The sequence below is a fragment of the Orcinus orca genome, chromosome 4, assembly GCF_937001465.1.
Source record: "Orcinus orca chromosome 4, mOrcOrc1.1, whole genome shotgun sequence".
Lineage (NCBI taxonomy): Eukaryota > Metazoa > Chordata > Mammalia > Artiodactyla > Delphinidae > Orcinus > Orcinus orca.
In genome coordinates this window covers 41,446,367-41,468,735 of record NC_064562.1, presented here as the reverse complement: position 1 = coordinate 41,468,735, position 22,369 = coordinate 41,446,367, and positions in this window count along the sequence as shown.

Here is a 22,369-nt window from a genome sequence, read left to right as displayed (position 1 = left end):
TTTGTTAATATGGTGTATCCCATTGATTGATTTGCATATATTGAAGAATCCTTGCATTCTTGGGAGAAACCCCACTGGATCATGGTGTATGATCCTTTTAATGTGCTGTTGGATGCTGTTTGCTAGTATTTTGTTGAGGATTTTTGCATCTATGTTCATCAGTGATATTGGCCTGTAGTTTGCTTTTTTTGTGACATCTTTGTCTGCTTTTGGTATCAGGGTGATGGTGGTCTCGTAGAATGAGTTTGGGAGTGTTCTTCCCTCTGCTATATTTTGGCAGAGTTTGAGAAGGATAGGTGTTAGCTCTTCTCTAAATGTTTCATAGAATACCCCTGTGATTCCATCTGGTCCTGGGCTTTCGTTTGTTGGAAGATTTTTAATCACAGTTTCAATTTCAGTGCTTTTGATTGGTCTGCTTATATTTTCTATTTCTTTCTGGTTCAGTCTTGGAAAGTTGTGCTTTTCTAAGAATTTGTCCATTTCTTCCAGATTGTCCTTTTTCTTGGCATATACTTGACTGTAGTAATCTCTCATGATCCTTTGTATTTCTGCAGTGTCAGTTGTTACTTCTCCTTTTTCATTTCTAATTCTGTTGATTTGTGTCTTTTCCTTTATTTTCTTGATGAGGCTGGCTAATGGTTTATCAATTTTGTTTATCTTTTCAAAGAACCAGCTTTTAGTTTTATTGATCTTTGCTATTGTTTCCTTCAGTTCTTTTTCATTTATTTCTGATGGATTTTTATGATTTTATTTTCCTTCTGCTAACTTTGGTAGTTTTTTGTTCTTCTTTCTCTAATTGCTTTAGTTGTGAGGTTAGATTTTTTATTTGATATTTTTCTTGTTTCTTGAGCTAGGATGGTATTGCTATAATCTTCCCTCTTAGAACAGCTTTTGCTGCATCCCATAGGTTTTGGGTCATCATGTTTTCATTGTCATTTGTTTCTATGTATTTTTTGATTTCCCCTTTGATTTCTTCAGTGATCACTTGATTATTTAGTAATGTACTGTTTAGCCTTCATGTGTTTGTATTTTTTACAGTTTTTTCCAGTAATTGATATCTAGTCTCATAAAGTTGAGGTCGGAAAAGATACTTGATATGATTTCAATTTCCTTAAATTTGCCAAGGCTTGATTTGTGACCCAAGATATGATCTCTCCTGGACAATGTTCCATGAGCACTTGAGAAGAAAGTGTATTCTGTTGTTTTGGGATGGAATGTCCTATAAATATCAATTAAGTCCATCTTGTTTAACGTATCATTTAAAGCTTGTGTTTCCTTATTTATTTTCATTTTGGATGATCTGTCCATTGGTGAAAGTGGGGTGTTAAAGTCCCCTACTATGACTGTGTGACTGTCAGTTTCCCCTTTTATGGTTGTTAGCATTTTCCTTATGTACTGAGGTGCTCCTATGTTGGGTGCATAAATATTTACATTAGTTATGTCTTCTTCTTGGATTCATCCCTTGATCATTATGCAATGTCCTTCTTTGTCTCTTGTGATACTCTTTATTTTAAAGTCTATTTGTATTTTCTGAGAATTGCTGCCCCAGCTTTCTTTTGATTTCCATTTGCATGGAGCATCTTTTTCCATCCCCTCACTTTCAGTCTGTATGTGTCCCTAGGTCTGAAGCGGGTCTCTTGTAGACAGCATATATACAGATCTTATATTCATTCAGCCAGTCTATTTCTTTTGGTTGGAGCTTTTAATCCATTTACATTTAAGGTAGAGTAATCTTGGTTGTAGGTTTTTCCATTTCATCACTTTAAATATGTCCTGCCACTCCCTTCTGGCTTGCAGAGTTTCTGCTGAAAGATCAGCTGTTAACCCTATGGGGATTTCTTTGTATGTTATTTGTTGCTTTTCCCTTGCTGCTTTTAATATTTTTTCTTTATATTTAATTTTTGATAGTTTGATTAGTATATGTCTTGGTGTGTTTCTCCTTTGATTTATCCTATATGGGACTCTCTGCACTTCCTAGACTTGATTGGCTATTTCCTTTCCCGTATTAGGGAAGTTTTTAACTATAATCTCTTCAAATGTTTTCTCAGACCCTTTCTTTTTCTCTTCTTCTTCTGGGACCCCTATAATTCGAATGTTGGTGCATTTAATGTTGTCCCAGCGGTCTCTGAGACTGTCCTCAATTCCTTTCATTCTTTTTTCTTTATTCTGCTCTGTGGCAGTTATTTCCATTATTTTATCTTTTAGATCACTTATCCGTTCTTCTGCCTCAGTTGTTCTTCTATTGATTCCTTCTAGAGAATTTTTAATTTCATTTTTTGTGTTGTTCATCATTGTTTGTTTGCTCTTTAGTTCTTCTAGGTCATTAAACATTTCCTGTATTTTCTCCATTTTATTTCCAAGACTTTGGATCATCTTTACTATCATTTCTCTGAATTCTTTTTCAGGTAGACTGCCTATTTCCTCTTCCTTTGTTTGGTCTGGTGGGTTTTTAGTTTGCTCCTTCATCTGCTGAGTATTCCTCTGTCTTCTCATTTTGCTTAACTTACTGTGTTTGGCATCTCCTTTTCGCAGGCTGCAGGTTTGTAGTTCCTGTTGTTTTTCGTGTCTGCCCCCAGTGGCTAAGGTTGGTTCAGTGGGTTGTGTAGGCTTCCTGGTGGAGGGGATTGGTGCCTTTGTTCTGGTGGATGAGGCTGGATCTTGTCTTTCTGGTGGGCAGGACAATGTCCAGTGTTGTGTTTTGGAGTGCCTGTGAACTTAGTGTGATTTTAGGCAGCTTCTCTACTAATGGGTGGCATTGTTCCTGTCTTTTTAGTTGTTTGGCATGGGGTGTCCAGCACTGTAGCTTCCCAGTCGTTGAGTGGAGCTGCGTCTTAGCATTGAGACAGAGATCTCTGGGACAGCTCTCGCTGATTGATATTATGTGGGGCCGGGAGTTCTCTGGTGGTCCAATGTCCTGAAGTCGGCTCTACCACCTCAGAGACTTAGGCCTGACTCTCGGCTGGAGCACCAAGACCCTGTCAGTCACACGGCCCGGTAGCAAAGCTGAGGAAGGCTCCCTCTTCACTCAGTGTGCGGTGTTTTCCTTATTTCAGTCAATGGAGGCGCAATTCTCTAAGTCAGTGAAGCTTTTAGAATCATGTTTAACTCCTGAATCACTCCATGTTTGATTGTATTAGATGCCAAGCTTCAACTTATCAGACAGCGTTCTCAACCTGGTTTGTCTGCCTCTTTCTTCAGTCTCTCCTTGTCCTCCATGTATGGAGCCGGTTTCAGATTTCACCCAGAGAACTTGCCAGGCTGTGATCCAACACCAGCGAACACACTGAAAAAAGCCCCAATTTACCACCTAGAGATAACATTTAATTAGAAGTACCCATTAGGAACAGTAAAACCTGCGTATTACTAATGCTTGAGGAATTTGGGTCTCTAATCCTCTTAGTAGACTTAGACCACATGTCACAGAGGAGGTAGACAGGTAGGTCTTTGAGCAAGCTATGGAGGATTGGTTCTTTGTATGTAAATATTTCTTTGTATGTCAAGGCCAGTTTGGCTAAAGCAGAGTAAACATAGGCAAGTGTGGAATGACATGAGGTTGGAAAAGTATCTGAGTGAAAGAATAGGAGTAATCTTTAAATGGGGCCTTTAGTAAACGAATTAAATAGAAGAAAGCTTAGGCAAATATTGTTTTTCATTGTTTTTCTTGGGACATATGTAGCTAGTACAGTGGGACATTGATAGAGTATCATCTCTCTTTGAATGAGACTAGGCTGTTCTTGAAAAGCCAAGTAGGAACTAGAGAAAGGCCCAGTTTGTGGGACACTAATGCTTGAAGGGACAAAAAGAGCAGGTGAAGCTCATGCATGATCACCAGGATAGAAAATCATACAGTGCTTTAGGGATAAAGGTGTAACTAGTTATAACGAGTGGATGTTTGTTTGGAGAGTCCTTTGGGATTGGGATTGTAGCATGGTTTCTGAATTTTAGGATATTGTTACTCTTTTCATCTGTCACAACACAAATATATTTACTATTTTAAATAACCATGTCTGGTTTTTTGACATAGCTACTGTGCCAGCAAGAAAGGGTGGAAGAAAGATTGCTAGAAATAGATATGTATACAAATCCATATGTACTTACATTAATATATATTTGACAGTGAGATTTAATATTTGCTGGCATTTACTCCAAAGTTTTTCTTTGTCTTAAAGGACTGAGGTTGTTTTTCAAAATGATTTACCCCTATGGCTCATACCAATACATCACCACTTTGAAATTTTGCTTCATACAGCTGTAGCATTATACACATGCCACAGGAAAACAAACCTTTTTAATATATGAAGGGTGTCAATGCTAGTCATGTGATTTGTAATGCTTTTGCTTAAATATTGATTTTTTTCAAATTCAATTTTTATTGATTTCTCTTAAATATTAATCATTTCTAATGACAGCTTAAAAAATAGGCTGAGCCCCTTGAACATTCTTGCTCTCCACTCCTCGTAGAAATAGAGTACAATTTTAGTATGCTTCAAATTAAGTCAAACAAAAACATACTGCTTTTTCATTTAAAGGTTTACTGTCATAAATCAAAATTTTATTTGTGCCGAATCAAGGGATTTAGGCAGAGTATTAACTGTGGTCATGCAGTGTCCCCATGAACAATCCAATGCCACCTACAATCTCTATCCAGTTTATCTATAATTTATTACCATCCTTACTTCATGGAAAACCATTCCTGGCCTTTAGAAGATCAGTGTTCTGCAGTATCAGTGAAGTTGACTGGACTCAGTTTAAATATGATGACTAGAAAGTGGCAGACCATCAACAGTTCCAGGGGACTAAGCTTCTAGGATATTAGTATGTGGAAGGTACTCTGATTCTTCTTGAAAACAAAGAAATGTTAATTCCTCACATTGGCTGTGTTTTAAATTTTTAATTGGAAATCAGCACTTCTGCTTGATTAAGAGTTCAACTTGGCAATGATTAGTTGTGAGGCTTCAGTACATCATTTAACCCCTCTGACTTTGGTTTCCCCATCCAGAACATGGAGGTAATAACACCTGCCACCGGCTCTCAAGGACGCTGCATGGATAAGTGAATTAGCATCAGTGGCTCCTCAAGAGAAGAGCAGGACAGGTGGTTCCCAGCTTGAGAGGGTTTGTATTTAGAGTTTTTCTTTCTACATAGATTGAGATTTTGTGATATATTTTTCCACACAAACAATTTGAAAGTGATGGTTAAATCTCAGTCCAGTTCACACAGACTTGTAATTCATGAAGCAACTGAAAATAAGATATTTTTACACAAATTCAAGATTAATGAATTAAATATTAAATTAATTATTTAATTTAATTAAGAATTATTAATTCTTAATTAATTAAGATTATTTAATTTAATTAAGAATTAAATATTCTTACCTTCAAGGTAGGTAGAAAGAAAAACAACATAAATATTGTTGAAATACTACAAATGTACTAGAGAAATGCAATAAAGTAAGATAGTTTTTTTCTTTCATAGTTTTTTTTTTTCTTTCTGTTGTGTGTTTGGTGATGACGTTTGAGAATAAAAATTAAAGGACAATGAGGATGGGGGTTAATGACAAAATTAAAGAATATCTGTACACTATGAATTTATTAAAATAAGGTTTTAAGAAATATTTTTTGAAATTCAGAAAATAAGAATAAGCCTATAAAAACATACGAAAATGATCTTTCACCAGCCAAGAGATATTTATTATGAACATCTTTACCTTGGTTCTTCTTTTGTGGTACGCAGGCCTCTCACTGTTGTGGCCTCTCCCGTTGCGGAGCACAGGCTCCGGACGCGCAGGCTCAGCGGCCATGGCTTGCTGGCCCAGCCGCTCCGCGGCATGTGGGATCTTCCCGGACCGGGGCACGAATCCGTGTCCCGTGCATCGGCAGGCGGACTCTCAACCACTGCGCCACCAGGGAAGCCCCTGCCTTGGCTCTTGATTCAAACTAACCAAGATATTTAACTTTGCTTTTCTTTGATAAAAGTGCTTCACCAATGCTATTTTTGTATTTAACCATCATGGTAAAAATTCTTTTGTCCCACAAATAAATCAGGGCTGAAACACAGCGTAGTTAGTAATATATTCAAACATCTGGTTATGGTCATAGAATTCAAAGAATTCTGAAGGGTGAGAAGTTAATTAGGCAACAGTTTAGGGCAGGTGAACTGAGGAAATGGCATTTGGAAGAACTAGCATCTTCCAGGGGCCAGCGTTAAAAAGAGAACACTGTATGTTTGTAAATATGGTTAGTTTTGTATATGAATCACTAATGAACTCACAAACTATTCATCTTTGTTATGGACCTGATTTAGCCAAACCTGGCTTCCAATCTAGGCTCTACTAGTTAGTAGCTGTATAACTCTAGACAAAATTTATTTAATTTCTTTTTTCATTGGGGCAAAGTTGACATAGCATAAAATTTACCATAATAAAGTGTACAATTCAGTGGCATGTAGTATATTCACAAAATTGTGCAACCATTACCTCTATCTAGTTTCAAAACATTTCACCACCCCAAAAGGAAACCTGTACCCATTAAGCCATCACTTGTATTTCCCCTTCCTCCCAGCCCCTGGAAACCACTAATCAACTTCCCATCTCTATGGCTTTACCTATTCTGGATATTTCATATTAGTGGAATCATACAATTGGTGACCTTTTCTGTCTATTTAACTGCTTTAACTTCTTTTTGAGCCTCAGGCTCCCCCACTATCTTTTTGAGTTTACATGTATTTTACTGGATCATTGTATGCATTAAAATGAAATTATGTACATAAAGTACTAGACAGAAACCCTAGGCATGCAGGCTGTCCAGTCATTCCTTTTTCACTGTTTGGTTTTAAATCATTGCATCTACCTCTGTATGTGTATAGATATTACACTAATCTCCTAGGACTTAAATAAAATAAGCTTTCTTATTTTATTTTTCTTCTTATCACTAATTATTGTCTTTGTAATCTGGTTAATGGGGGTATTTCTAGGGATTTTCATTTTGGCCTATGTGCTGCCCTGTTCCTTCACCTCGCCTTCTTTTCTAAACATAGTTGTACTTCCATCCATTTGGTGGGTCCTGGGAGTTTTCTTTTCATATCTGTGAAAACAGCAAGCTGACAGGCTTCTCCTTGGCATGACACAGCATGTGTGAATCTGTGTCATGTCCAAGCAACTTTGTTCATAGTTAATTTGTTAAATTCCTCTGGAGAACAGACATGGCATTCCCCACTGAGCAATCAGGACAGCTGCGAAGCCAGGCAGTGGTCAAACAGAACCCAGTGTGAAATGTGTATTCAGAGCCCAGAGACAGTGGTGATGGCCAAGTCCCTGAAAGTTTACTGGTCTGTCTTTGGGAATACGAGTGTAACATGCTCTGGAGCCCCCTGTTGCCCATAGATCTTAGGTATATAGGATGCATGGCTGTGAAGGTCTAATAGACACAAACAAGCAGAAGGGGAAACCCAGGAGTGATGGTGTAATACCATCTCACTGTACACTCTTCCCTCTTTTGTTCCTTTTTTTCTTTCCCCTTTCTGCTTTTTTCTTTTCTTTTCTTTTTGGTTATCCTAATATTTCCCTTCCATCTCCACAGCTGCTTTGATCTTGGCATGGTGCTCCTTTGACAATTAAGAGATGGGGACTGCCCCCTGACAAGCCATTATGAAGGGAGCTAGAGTTTAAAAACAAATAAACTAAACCTTAAGCACTACTTGCGTGAGTCAGAAGAGGCCATAAACCACTACCTTGTCTTGGGTAGACAGTGGGTAGGCACTGTCTTCAGTAAGTACTCCAAATAAAGTGCCCCTCTGAGCTTTCCCCAAAGCTAGCCCACGAATTGTGAAAGTCAGCCTGGCATTCAGAGGTCAGAATGGCACATCTCCTTGAAATATTCTGTACAGTCCAGGAACTGGTCCTTGCTGTCATTGATAGGAAAATAAGCACAGGCTGGACATAAAGATTTCAAGGAAATGGGCCTAATGAGATTATCAGCAAGCTTGGTCTCTCTTTGTGTATTAATTTGTTGTTGTTGTTTTCTGGTTTTGGTTCTCTTAGACTAATGTGATAATGACTGAAAGGAAGACCTTGATATGGAAAAATGTGAGAATCTCATGAAAAAGAATCCTTTATAATTCCCAGGGAGTTCATGAAATTCTGCTGAAATTTTCCAGTCTTCCTGGTTGGTTGAAGGAAGAGCTGCCTACAAGTTTGTCTCATAAAGTTGTTTAGGAACATTATGTAAAGAAAGGAGGTTTCTGGAAATTTCTGATTAGACCTGTGTGTATGGCAGCAGGGGAATTGCTCTGTGTGTATATTATACTAAATACTTCACATGTTGTATCCTTTATTTTGACCAATGAGAGGTGGGTATTTTGGGAAATTGAGATTCAGAAAGGGAAAGCAATATGCCTAAATTGGTCAGGTAGGTAGTAGGAGTCAAGATTAAAGTTTGAATCCAAGTCTCTCTGAGTCCAAAGTCTATGTACTTTTCCACTGTGTTACCTGTGCCATCTGCCATCATATTACTTAGTAAGCACCTACATAAAACCTAGCTTCCCTTTGTCTCACTGATTCCCTCAGAGCTCATCCATTCAACAAATGTAGATTAGATAATTCCTACCTGCAAAGCTCTGGAGGGCATTAAAGGTGAGGAACAGAGTTCTTATCCTCAGGGAGTTCCCAGTTTAGGTGAAGAGATAAGACATTACTCAGATTAAGGACAGCACAAGGCCTAACATGCTGGGAGAGTACCAAGGAGTGAGAAGGTCAAGTCTAGCTAGGAGTTCCCAGGAGGTCTCATAGGCGAGTGGCCCTAGAGCTTGGCTCTGAACAGTGGAGAGGATTAAGAAATAGAGAATGGGGAAGGATTCCAGCTAGAAGAACAGAAAAGGAAGATGCAGAATAAAGGACTCAGGATGAGAGTTAGGAATGATGAGTCTTCCAGGTTGTCTGAACTCTAAGTCAAGACTAATCAAGCAGGTCTGTACCTGAGTCTGAGGAGTTTGGACTTTCTGGTTTACTTTGTATTAGATATTTCATGGAAGGAAATAAATAATGATGAGATATTAGGCCAGAGGTCAAAAATGAATGTTTGGCAAGCAGATTACCAAAGGCTGAAGTGTTTTGTTAGACTAGCATAATTATTTTTTTTAATGTGAGTATTTTTTAAAAAGGGACTTTCACATAAAAATCTGGATTTCTTGAAATTGAGTTATTTGTAGTGAGGTGGATGGACGTAGAGTCTGTCATACAGACTGAAGTAAGTCAGAAAGAAAGAAACGAATACCGTATGCTAACACATATATATGGAATCTAAAAAAAAAAAGGTTCTGAAGAACCTAGGGGCAGGACAGGAATAAAGACATAGACGTAGAGAATGGACTTGAGGACACAGGGAGGGGGAAGGGTAACCTGGGATGAAGTGAGAGAGTGGCACAGACATATATACACTACAAAATGTAAAATAGATAGTGGGAAGCAGCCGCATAGCACAGGGAGATCATCTAGGTGCTTTGTGACCACCTAGAGGGGTGGGATAGGGAGGGTGGGAGGGAGCTGCAAGAGGGAATATGGGGATATATGTGTATGTATAGCTGATTCACTTTGCTATAAAGCAGAAACTAACACACCATTGGAAAGCAATTATACCCCAGTAAAAATTTTTTAAAAATCTGCATTTCTAAATTATATTGAACAATTTGTTGGCATTTAATATGGCAATAATAGGCTGCAACTGTGTAGAAGATGCCTCTTCTAGACAAGCCATATACTTCTTCAGTTTATATGAGTCCCTGCCTAATCCAATACCTGAACTGCTCCATTAATTTACCTTATCTACCTAGTCCCCATGGGCATTTGAGCTGGCAATCCCTCTCTTAGAGGTCCCTGATGGATGCTCTATTGTCATAAAGTAGAAAAGTTAGAGATTTAACTTAATGGCCACACTAAGGTTAATACTTCCATTGTAAACATATTATATACATTGTTTATAATCCCATAAAAAGAGAAGCCTGGGATTTATTGATCTTTATTAAACTTTTCTTCTTGTCTTTCTTCTCATCAAAGACAAATACTCTTGGATTTTCCACTAGTGGTCACTTCAGTCAGAATCTGACCATGGTCCCTGTGGTAGACAGAATAATGAACCCCTCACCCCCAAGTATATCCACATCCTGATCTCCACAACCTGTGAATATGCTAACTTACATGGCAAAAGGGACTTTGCAGATGTGATTGAGTTTAGGATCTTTTGATGGGATGGTTATCCTGGATTATCTACTCAATGTAATCACAAAGGTCAAAGAGGTGAGCATAGAATGGTGGACAGTAGATAAATTACCATCATAGATGCCAAATGTTCCAGGATATCATTTACTTACACTTACTATGTACTACGCATTTACCTGCAAAATTTTATTTAATTTTATATTGCTGTGAGGCTGATGTCATTATCTCTACTTTACAAATGAGGAAATAAAAGTACTCACAGGTAGTAGATGTAGAGTTGAATGAAAATCATCAGTATGACATATATAACTTTCTTATTCCAATGTTCTCTTCAAGGTACCTATAAGCCTACATTCAGTTTTTTCTTTTATCTTCCTTTCTGAGCTAATTTTGGAACTAGAATTTTATTAATAACATATTTATGTGAACACAGAATCTTTTTAGGTAGCTAGATGTCTTCCTGGACTAAACAATTGTAGTAGTTAAAAGACCATACCCTGGAGCCAGACTGCATAAATATAAACACTGTTCCATTACTTTACAGCTGTGTGTCTTTGCAAAATTTTATGACTTCTTTGTGCCTCAATTTCTTCATTTGTAAGGTAGGGACAATAATAGTACCAATCTCATAAGGCATTTTGAGGATTAAGCATGTTAAAACATGGAAACTGCTTGGAAGACTTTCTGGAACCATATGGAAGCCTTTGTTTATCATTATTATAATTAGGATCCTTGAGAAGAAATGACTGTTTCTTATGACCTCTCCTTCCCCAAACAAAATATATACTATCAATTCAGCAAACAAATTATGAGTTTTTGTTCCTTGATAGGGTTGATCCTCTTTAGCCTTTTGGTCACAAGAGAGAAACCTGCCACTTCTCTCAGCACAGCAAACTTACTTGAACAGTGGCTTAGAATTCCTCCAATCTCCAATTCCATTGGTAGCTTTCCCTTTTTAAAGGTTGAAATGAGAATATTGCTGTCTGTATCTGGTAAGTCACTCACCCAAACTGTGCAGGGTGAGCTTGTTATAAAGAGATGAGACACCTAGCTTGGCAGGTCTCAGCCATCTCTCTTCTCTTCGGCTGGTCTCCCTGGTTAAAGTTCCTATGAGCATAGGCCCAGCCACCCGTCCTTCACACTGAATGGTTTTATGCACCATCTGTGCTCCACGTGGTTGGGCACCTTGGCTGGTTCTTGAGTTGTCTCCATCCTATCTCCATGCTGATGACAACCAGCAACTGTCTCAAGTTGCCTTCAAGCATCTTCTTTTGCTTCTTTGAGAGGATGGAAGAGTGAATGGGAAGAAGCATCCCAAATGGGAACTGAGTAATATTCTTGGCTTTATGCCTCAGATATTCCCTTGGTAAGTCTTTCTTCTAGCTTTTATTCATGACACGAGAAGACTCAAAAGTGAAGCCAATACATTTCTAATGGAATAGAGGTAGGATCCTAAACTGTACAGTTGATGTTTAAAAGCATATTAAACAAAGAGACAGACAAGGGCAGAGGAGAACCCTTGCAAGGACAGTGTACATAGAGAGTAGGAAGAAACTGATGTGTGAAAATTGGGGCTGAGCTAGAGACTTCACTCTTCTCAACAGGGCCCATTTGACTGGTAATGAGATTTTGTATCCACCCTTATACTTGATTAATAAGAGCAATGGGGTATATGCCCCACTCCCTCCAGTATCCATACTTGGGCAAGTAGTCCTCAGTATCTCCTGTTTCTCCTTCATGCCCAAAGTTGACCAAATACAGTAGTTACAGAAGTTCAAGTGATTAAACAGATACAATCACAAACCCTTGGCTTGTGAATTTTAAGAATCCTGTTGACTACTTCACTCAACAAATATTTATTGAGCCCCTATCGTATTCAAGATTAACTTTTCACCATGATTTTTATCCCTGTCCTTGTCACCAGAAGTCTAGGCCTCCCATGGCATCCCTTATTTGTATATCCTCTTTGCAGACCCTATGTACCACCGTTTCAGCACACTTTATATTATTTTGCAGTTGTTCTGTTGCACAGAGCTGCTCACCTCAACTCTAAGTTCCTGGTGCCAAGGACCTGTTCTTCATTCTTTTGCATCTGCACACCTAACGTAGTGCTCAGTCTTAGTGAGTGTTCAATAAATGGTAGTTAAATGAAGAAGTCTTTAGAATTTGTCATCAGTATTTTACAAAATGAAATAGGCATTTTAGGAAATTGAATAAATGAATTAGAAGGTTTTTCTTCCAGTAGTGGCCCTCACTATTATCAAGATGGACTGAGACTTACAGAGGTGGCATTCATGAAACCCTGGAGTTTAGGAGAAAGGGTTGGGATGAAAACAAAGCTGTTCCTTGAGCAGACAAGTCACCCTACCCCTGAGTGCACTTTCATTTTGGCTAATTGTGCAGCATTCCTGGGGCCTGAGTATCAGGTCCTGTCATAATTTGACTTGCTTACTCTGAACTGGGTTCACTACCTCATTTTAAGTCGACTAAGGAAAGTACAAGCATAATAGGGTCAGAAATAGAAACACCATAAATTTGTTATAGCTAGGGGCTTTAATGCAGAGTCTGTTTTACAAACTGTTTATATTTGCATCTGTTGTTTACTAAGTTAAAGTTTATAAATAATCAATACTTTAGACATTTAGGTGCTTTACTTTGTTTCAAAAGAATTTGAGGTGAACACTTAAATGAATTTATTCTAATGACACAAAAATTATTAAGCAAAAAAAGAAAAATGAGAAAATAGATAGAATGTAAAGTTGTTTGTTACTTTTGGATTGCAATCCTGATATGACTCAATATTATTTATAATAACAAGCCCTTTGTTGATAAAAATATATTCTCACAATTGAGTTGTTCTACTTCCCAGAGATGAAACAAGAAGCCAGACCCTTGAAATTTGTCAGTCTCCCTGCAATGATCATCTGACCCTGAAAAACATATCTCTTTAACAAAGAAGCATGGCATCTGCCAAGATACTCACTCACAAACAGCACTGAAACTAAGTTATAAAGAGTATTGAGAGACAACCAATAATAGCCATAGTTACCAACTATTCAGCATTTCCTAAGGAGCATTTATTGCTGGGCGTTTACTAGCTCTATGACCTTGGCCAAGATCCTTAGTCTCTCTATTCAACCATTTCCTCACATGTAAATTGGGGTAATCACAGAACCTACTTCACAGGATTGTTGTGATAATAAAATGTGTTGATCTATGTAAACCATTTAGTACTTGGCACATGGTAAATAGACTTAACATGGTGTCTATTACAACTATTACTGAGTACCTAGAACTAGATCGGTATGTTATGTTTACATATGTTATCTAATTTAATTTTATCTTTTTTAAAAATTAATTTATATTTGGCTGCATTGGGTCTTCGTTTCTGAGTGTGGGCTTTCTCTAGTTGCGGTGAGTAAGGGCTACTCTTCGTTGCAGTGAGTGGGCTTCTCATTGCGGTGGCTTCTCTTGCTGCGGAGCATGGGCTCTAGGCACATGGGCTTCGATAGTTGCAGTGCACAGGTTTCAGTATTTGTGGCACGTGGGCTCAGTAGCTGTGGCTCATGGGCTCAGTAGTTGTGGTGCACGGGATTAGTTGCTCTGTGGCACGTGGGATCTTCTCAGACCAGGGCTCAAACCTGTGTCCCCTGCATTGGTAGGTAGATTCTTAACCACTGTGCCATCAGGGAAGTCCCTAATTTTATCTTTTAAATAACAACCTTCTTATAAGTACATTTTTATACTTTTACACATGAGGAATCTGAGTAAGAGATTAAATAATTGGCCTAGGATTTCACAGCTAATAAGTGGAAGACATTTAAATCTAGGTTTGTCTGACACTTAAACACCATGGTATGCTGTCTTGAGACCACATCTCCAATTCTCATAGAAACTGTTATGTTCCTGGTGTAGGTGTTGAACTTCAGGAGCAGTAATGACTCCATCTCTCCACACTTCAGGTAAGCATCTTCAGCCTTGTATCTAACCCCTTTGCTTCATTATCTTTAACTTTATTACATGCTACATCTTTCCATACACTCTGTGCTGCAGGCACAAAATAGTGCTAATAATAATAATTTATTTTCTCATTTACTCCCACAAAACCCCAGTGAAATAAGCAATATAATTTCTGCTTCACAGATTATTAAAGTGAGGTTCATAGAATTCAAGATTGTAGAACCAGTAAGGAGAGCTGTAGCTACCAGGAGCCAGGGATACAATAGCCGAAGACTCAATACTTGCCCTCAAGGAGCTCAGTGACAGGTAAGGAAGATGGAAAAATAGGCAGACAATCACAGTGGAGTGTGGGTAATGCTATGATAAAGGTGCATGCTGGGTGCTGTGGGACTCCTGACAAAGTAGAAGAGGGAGGAGGGAAATGTGCTCAGGGAAGGCTTCCAAGGGTGGTGACACCAGAGCTGAGCCTTCGCAAAGGAGTGAACCAAGAGGATAACTGAGAAGGGGGCTTCAGGCCCAAGAGTTTCCATGAGCAAAGGACCAGAAGCCTGGAGAAAGGTGGGACAGTGGACAGCTGCAAGGAATTCACTAAGGCTGGAGTTGAGAGTAGAATAGGGTTGTAGTGAATTGAATTCAACTGTGAAGGACCTTGTGTGCCTCATTAAGTAGCTTAAATTTTATCATGAAGATAAGAATTTTCTGACATCTTTAAGCAGAAAAGATATGGCATAAGATTGACGATTAATATGGCATTTTTACTCTGAGGTCGAGGATGTGCTGAAGGCAAAAATAGGGTGGGATAGAGTTAGGTAAACCACTTGGGAGTTTAGGTGAGAAACAACAGCCTTCTGAATTAAAGCAGAGGTACGGGCCTGGAAAGGAGGAAGAAAAGCTTCAATCTATTTAAGAGTTGAAGTGGCCAGGATGAAGGAATTGGCAGTGGGTATAAAGAGTGTGAAAAAAGGATAAATCTAAGCTGACTCCCATGTTTTGGCCAGACAACTGGGTACTCAGTGATGCTTCCACTGAGAAATTAGAAAGAATTTAGAAAGAGAAGCAGATTTCAAATGAAAGGCTGCCAGCTTAGCTGTAAACACATTGAATTTAAGAAGTGTGTGAAACACAGGAGGATGCCTCTGGGACTGATTTGGAGCTAGGAGGAGGATTCGGTACTGGGGAGAGAATAAGTCTTAGGTGAAGTCATGGGTGAAGATGCAGTCATGGAAAGAAAGTTAACCAGGACTTGAATTCAGGTCAATTTAACCTCAAAGCGCATACTCTTCCCATGACTCTTAAATTGCCGTTTCCCAAGGATAACATCATTTACAATTGTTTATGCTGTTTCTTGTATGTGGAATGCACTTTCTCTTCATCACTATGTCCTGAGATCCTAGCTGCTCTTCAAACTTCAGCTCAAGTCCCACGTCTGGTACAGTGTCCCCCAGACTCTTATGATCAACATTGATCTTTCCTGCCCATTCTTCCTTTATATGTTTTTACTCCTCTAATATAGCACTAGGGATCTTAGAGACCTCAGAGGGTCCTGAAGAGTCATTTAGCCCAAGCCTCACTGTTGCATGAACCCCTTTTTCAGTGGCCCCCATGAGTAACCTTGCAGCCTTTCTTCAACAATTCTACAAGCAAGCCGTCTCACTTTTCAGAAACAACCATTCCAATTAAAAGCAGTTTTAATTACCAGAAGATTCTGCTAATATCCAGAGCTGTCTGTTTTAATGTCCACCCACTGGTACCTGCTTTGCCTGGTGGAGTCCACCCCCTCTTCACACGACATCCCTTCGGTTCTTTAAAGACATTTATCATGTACCACTTTATTGCTCTTTCCAGGGCTAAACATCCTCAGCTCCTAAAGCTACTCTTCAGGACGTGTTTTGTCTGTTTCCTCACCATCCTTTCACTGTCATTTCAAGGTACTCCAGTTATATCTCTCTTAAGATATGATACTCAGAGCTCAACCCAATAATACAGATATGATCTACCCACCACCAAATAGAGTAAAACAATGCTGTTCATTGTTCTAAACATTTTTACTACTTCAGATGCAGCATAAGGTTTTATAAGTAGTCTCATGGCCCTTAACTGTGGATTTATATATTGAATTCACAGTTACTTATTATAGTTGCTTTGGATCATGGTTATTTGTAAATGTGCCTCTCCTTCTCCTGATTATAAGTCTTTAGATTTATCCAAAAGCATGTGTTATTTATCTCAGTAATCACTTTGCTCAGCACAGTGCCTTTCATGTACTTGGAGCTTAATAAATGCTGTACCTTCAAGCTGACATTGTGTCAGTGTGTTTCCTTAAAAAGCCACAGCCAAAAAACTGTACCATCTTGCCTCTTCTATTGAGTAATGAAACTTTTTTTGTCTGCTTGAATTATTATCAAAAAAGGATTTATTGAAACAATATTCTGCTAAGAGAAGATGAACATTAAATTTGAGTTAAAATCACTGAGTGAAAGGAAGACTAAATTTTCTCCATGGCAGAATAGAATTTATACTCTGCTTTTTCAGAAACATATCTGAACTCAGCTTTCATCTCTCTGAGTCTCTAAGAACCCTGTCTCTGCGTTTTTCTATAATTAATTTCTAAGTCAGCTGAAAGTATGCTTTTCTCCTCTCCCTTCCTAGCAACTCTTTCTAATACAATACAGAGAGTTAAAGCAAAGTGGCCCGGTTCTGGTTTTCCAAGACTGGAAAGATTGGATATTCAAGAGGGACATTAATACCAGAGTAGTTTTGGGGGAAGATACTCAAGTGAAAGAAACATATCTGAGCAACTTTATAGAGTATTTAAAAGCGAATTTAGATGTCATTGTATCTAAATGACAAACGAGGAACGTGACCTTGTGTTTATCTGTAGTCAAGAAATCCAGAGTCTTCATTTTTAAAAGATCACAATAGGCTGTCTAATCCAGCATTCAACAAAAGACTCCCAAACATCCTCAGCTGCATTGAGCTGGTTGGTCTCTGAGAACTGGCAGCACTTAAGACTACATTAGACAAGTGTGGGTTTTGATCTGTCCTACTTCTAGAGTTGAAATTCCTTCTTAGCTGTTCTGGATTTAGGATCATCTCTGAACTGCCCCCAGGCTGGTGGTGCAGTCAGAGTGAATCACCCCCATTTATTCTGCTGTTGTACTTTACTCCATGTGCTGTCTTTCCCAGAGACAAGTTATTTGTTAATCATAATGAAGATAGATCTTTTCCACGTTAAACTGATTACAGCCTCCCTACGTCACATCAAGTTGCCCAAGATTAGCCTTTTTGTTATTTTTAAGGGCACAGGAAGTGAGAACCCAAAGTGTGGCCTCCCTGGGGAGAGAGAAGGACAATAGAATACTGATAATCTCCAAGAACAGACTAACTTCCGTCCAGCCACCATAAGAAAATACACAATCTACATTAAAATATGGTGTTTGCCATGCAATTTTCCTAGCACATTTAAACATTGCTTCTCATAAGCCCTTCCTCTGTAGAAGTTCTGGAGTCCTCATTGAACAGAGGCTTCTGATTCATTTACAGATACACACGGCACTTTCATTAATGTCTCAGGGTTAGTTGACAATAGAATCAGGTATTGATATGGTTGGAGGGAGGGCTCACTTAAGAGTAGATTGAGACCTTTTGTTTCACTGAGATTTCTCAGCCTTTCTCTCTTACCTTTTCTAAACTGTCCCCCATTCCCATTAATGTCTACTGGTATTCGGGCTTGTCTCCTTGATGCATAAGAAGTGATCTGACTATAGTGGCTGTGAACGCCCCTGTTGTTTCAAAGATGAGAGAGGAAATTAAACATTTGTTCAACATCTACTCTTCCACTCTATATGAAGCTTGCTCTTGGCTAGGTTCTTTACATACATAATCTTAATTCTCTAGAGATCACTTTCCCTCTGAATGAATGTAAACCCACACGTTCCTGAAAGAGTTGTCACAAAGATGAACCCACAAATCTTTTCATTAAGGGCAAAACTGTTGAGCTAATGTCTTTGGGGTTTAATGTCACTGTTGCCTTTAATAAACTTAACATCATTTTCAAGAATGAATAAGTAGTTATTTGCCTGTGGCACCTCAGTAGTAACCGCACCAAGACCCCTTGCTAGTAGGACATTAGTGGAAGGAATTCAACCAAAAGAAGTAAAAGTAAAGACGAGTAGTGATAGTATGCTTATTAAATAATTTAGTGAATGTTGCGTATGTGTGTGCCAGGCATGAGTTAGGTGCTGAGGCATAGTGGTTTAAAACAAACTTGGTCTCTACCCTCATGGGGCTTACAACAAAATATAAAAAATGACTATTAAACAAAAAATCAGAAAGATCTGATTTCCAATCCTGGCTTTGCCTATATGTACCTTGGGCAAGTTGTTTAGTCTCAACTTTCCCAACTATAAAATAAATGAACTAGCTAATATCAATTCTTCATTGATTTGTAGTTCTGTGGATTTCATTTTTTGCCTTGTAAAAACTGATTTCTCCTGCCTTATATTTAGGTACCTCATAGTTCTTGGACTTTTTGATTTCATAAGGTATAAGTTGAAGTAGCTTCCTAGTGAGAAACTGCTATCAGTTACAGATCTTGTTTACCTCTCTTTTGAGAATCTCTTAAAAGAAGATTAGGAATCTGCCTGGCAGTTAGAATAGCTCCTGCTCAATCCATTCTACAGTATTCCACTATTTTTTGTCCAGCATTACGTTTTAATGCTTATGGTTTATTGTTGTTATTTATGATACTTTTGTTGATTTAATTAAATAACTATATTCTTCATCCAGCTAATCAAGAATTATTTTGAGTACAAAATGTTCATTATGTATAATATACTACATACATGCCTATTTTATTATCAGGCAGCCTTCTTAACATACATACAAATTATCGACTCTTCTCTAGTTTTGCAATCTTATGAGGTTTAATAAATATTTTTATTGGATTTCCTTAATAAGTAGTCTGTTTCCTTTGGGTTATTAAATAATTCAAATGTACTTTATAGTGACTAAAGTAATTTTTATGCTTTTCAAATTCTTTCCTTGAATCCATTTCCATTTGTGCCTCCCATTTCCCTCTTTCTGCCCTCAATTTCCTCTCTTAGACGTCACAATTCTTGAAAACAATGGCCTATAGTTTAGGGACTTCATTATGTGCTCACCTCTGTACCCTAGGATACATATTTCCAAGTCCCCTTGATTTATTTGGGTTTTCTAAGCATTTTTTACCTACCTTATATTAATAGCTCTTTTTATAAGGCCTTCATTACTTACTAATTCTGCAAATTCCATTTCCTTATCTTACCAAAGATGAAAAAGGAGTTCATTATCTCAGTTGTTTTAGAGTCATTATTAATATCACTCCTTTCCTTATTTGTTAATGGCTCTACATATGTTCAAATATTTATTTTCCCTGGTATAGTTGTAAAAAACCTTCTCACTCTCTTTAATGTATTTGGCCAGCATTAGCTCATTATTCCTTTTGGCTGTCCTTCCCATTCTGTTCCTGGGAGTCCTGAGAGATTTTTGTATCCTTTGGGGGAAGAAGTAAGGGCAGGGGCAGATCCAGGTCCATGGGCTGCCTTACAAGAATTGATTATAAATTTAGCATAAATGTATTTATTATAGGACAAAGCTGGCAAGTACTGTAAATATCACAAAATCATGAAAAATAACAATGATTTTTTCTTAATTAATTGCCTGACACACTTCTATAATGCTTTCTTTCCTGCATTTTTAGGCTGCCTACTCTTTGGTCATCTTTTCCTATAATAGTGATTTTTTTTTTTAATTTGTAGGGTTGCCAGATTTAACAAATAGAAATACAGGGAATTTGGGATTGACATGTACACACTGCTATATTTAAAATGGATAATCAACCAGGACCTACTGTATAGCACAGGGAACTCTGCTCAATATTATGTTAACAACCTAAATGGGAAAAGAATTAGAAAAATAATAGATACATGTATATGTATAACTTAATCACTTTGCTGTACAGCTGAAACTATCACAACACTGTTAATGAACTATACTCCAATATAAAATAAAACGTTAAAGAAAAAGAAATATAGGATGTTTAAAGTTGAATTTCATACAATACTGGGAATACCTACACTAAAATGTATTTGTTGCTTATCTGAAATTCAAAGTTAACCAGGCATCTTGTATTTTATCTGAAAACCCAAATAATACCATTTTCTACAAAAGAATAGAAAAATAATTTAATTTCTCCTCTGGAATATTTAGTCAAAGAATTTTTAATTTACTGGCAGTTTAGAAGCATTTCTCCAGCCTCATAACTTTGTATTGTCATACAAAACTTTAGAGTTGTCAAATTTGGGAAATCCTGTATCAAGTTTTTTCATACATGAGCTGTAATATTTTTAAAATTTCTTCACAGATAATGCCCAGCTCTGTCCATAGAAGCATACTTTCTCCTCCCTCAGTCACATTTTTCTGGTGCTGGCACCATGGGACATATGCATATGGTGGTATGAACTCTGGTCCTCTAACTGTGGACTTCATAAATATATATCCCACTGAATTTGACCCAAAGGTATCCAGAACTTAACTTCCCTTTAGCCTGATCCTGAAATACGCCAGGTCCCTCTAGTGCCACCTGACTAGAGAGGAAGGTAGAGTGGAAAGAGCCAGTGGTCCTGACCAACTGGGGTTAAAACACCTTAGGTTCACAAATTTAATAAAACATAACCATGAGAGCAGACCGCTCTCATGTATACATTCCTTTGGGTCTTAAAAGGGACCTTGAGCAAAAGAGGGACCCTAAAATTTAAACTTGTCTAATTCATGGTAAATCTGCCTCTGGCAGTTATGGAAATGGTAGAGGGAGGGGAGGGAGCCCTATTTTCTTATTTCCCATTTCCACCATAGCATGTTCTCATTCCCCATCTGCTTATTCTCTTCTTTCTCTCTCTCTCTCCTTCTCCTCTCCTTTCCCTTCTCCCTTTCCCTCCTTCCCCATGTGCCTTTCTCTTGAATACCCTGCTCAAATCTCAGTATGGAATCTTACTTTTTCATGAAGAGAATCTACAAAAACTCAATGATGTTCTTTTTGAAGATTCTTCAGATTTTCTCCCAACTTTTGAATTTTAATATATTCCCTCAATGTCCATAATGTACTAGACTTGTAATTCTCCAAACTGTAATTCTTTGAAATCTAAAACTCTTCTAAGACTGGAACCTTACTCTGCTGAATTCAGGTTGCTTCTTCTCAGGGATATTAAGCTTCTCTCATTTCCAGTGGTTTTGTTTTAGTTAGGAAGAATCAATCTCAGTGGGGTCCTTCTGTGGTAGGCTTTCTACTTAAACTGGGTATGACCCAGATTCGTGCATATCTCTGGAGTCAACCTTATAATGAATGTTATCTGAGTCCCAAATCTCCTAGACTGTGGAACTGAGATTTCCACATACTGTGAGGTCTTTAGTCCAAGTTTCTAAGTTAGAATTAGTGTGAGAACCCTCTGCTTTTAGAATTAGGACTCCACGCACACTCTTCTACTCCAAGCACACGTCTTCTACACCCAGATGCACACACTGTCTGGGGCATCTATTCATTCCTTCTCACACTTTTCACTCTTTCCTTCTGCTGCTTCTCATTGTATACATTCCAAACTCCCATAGTGTAAACGCTTTCTTCAAAAGTGATGGGATATATCTAAAAACTGATGTCATTCTCAGTTTTTTTTAAGCCAGTTGAATGATTACAATAGACAATTCACTTAGCTGAAAAAAGTTTACACTTCCTGATAAAGTACATAGAAATAGTTTGAGTAAAAGTAAAAGTTCAATTAATTATTAAATCACTGTATTACTACCATTAGTAATAGCTAACACTTATAAAGCATTATTTAATTTAATCCTCACAACCACCTACTAGAGTAGAAATGTCTATCTCCATTTTACTCACAAGGAAACTGAGACTGAGAATTTGCTCAAAGTCATGCATTTAGTAGATGGTGGAGAAAGGATTCAAATTCAGATTTGTCTGATTTTAAAACCCATGATGTAATCACTAAATATTACTACATATATAACAGTTTCCAGTGGGACTGATAATTTTAAACCTGGAAAAGCTCCAATTTAGAGAATTGCAAGCAATTTCTGCCTCCTAGGAAGGAGACTGGCACTGATCATGGAACAGATATTCTCTTTGTTTCAATAGGCACCACTCACCAA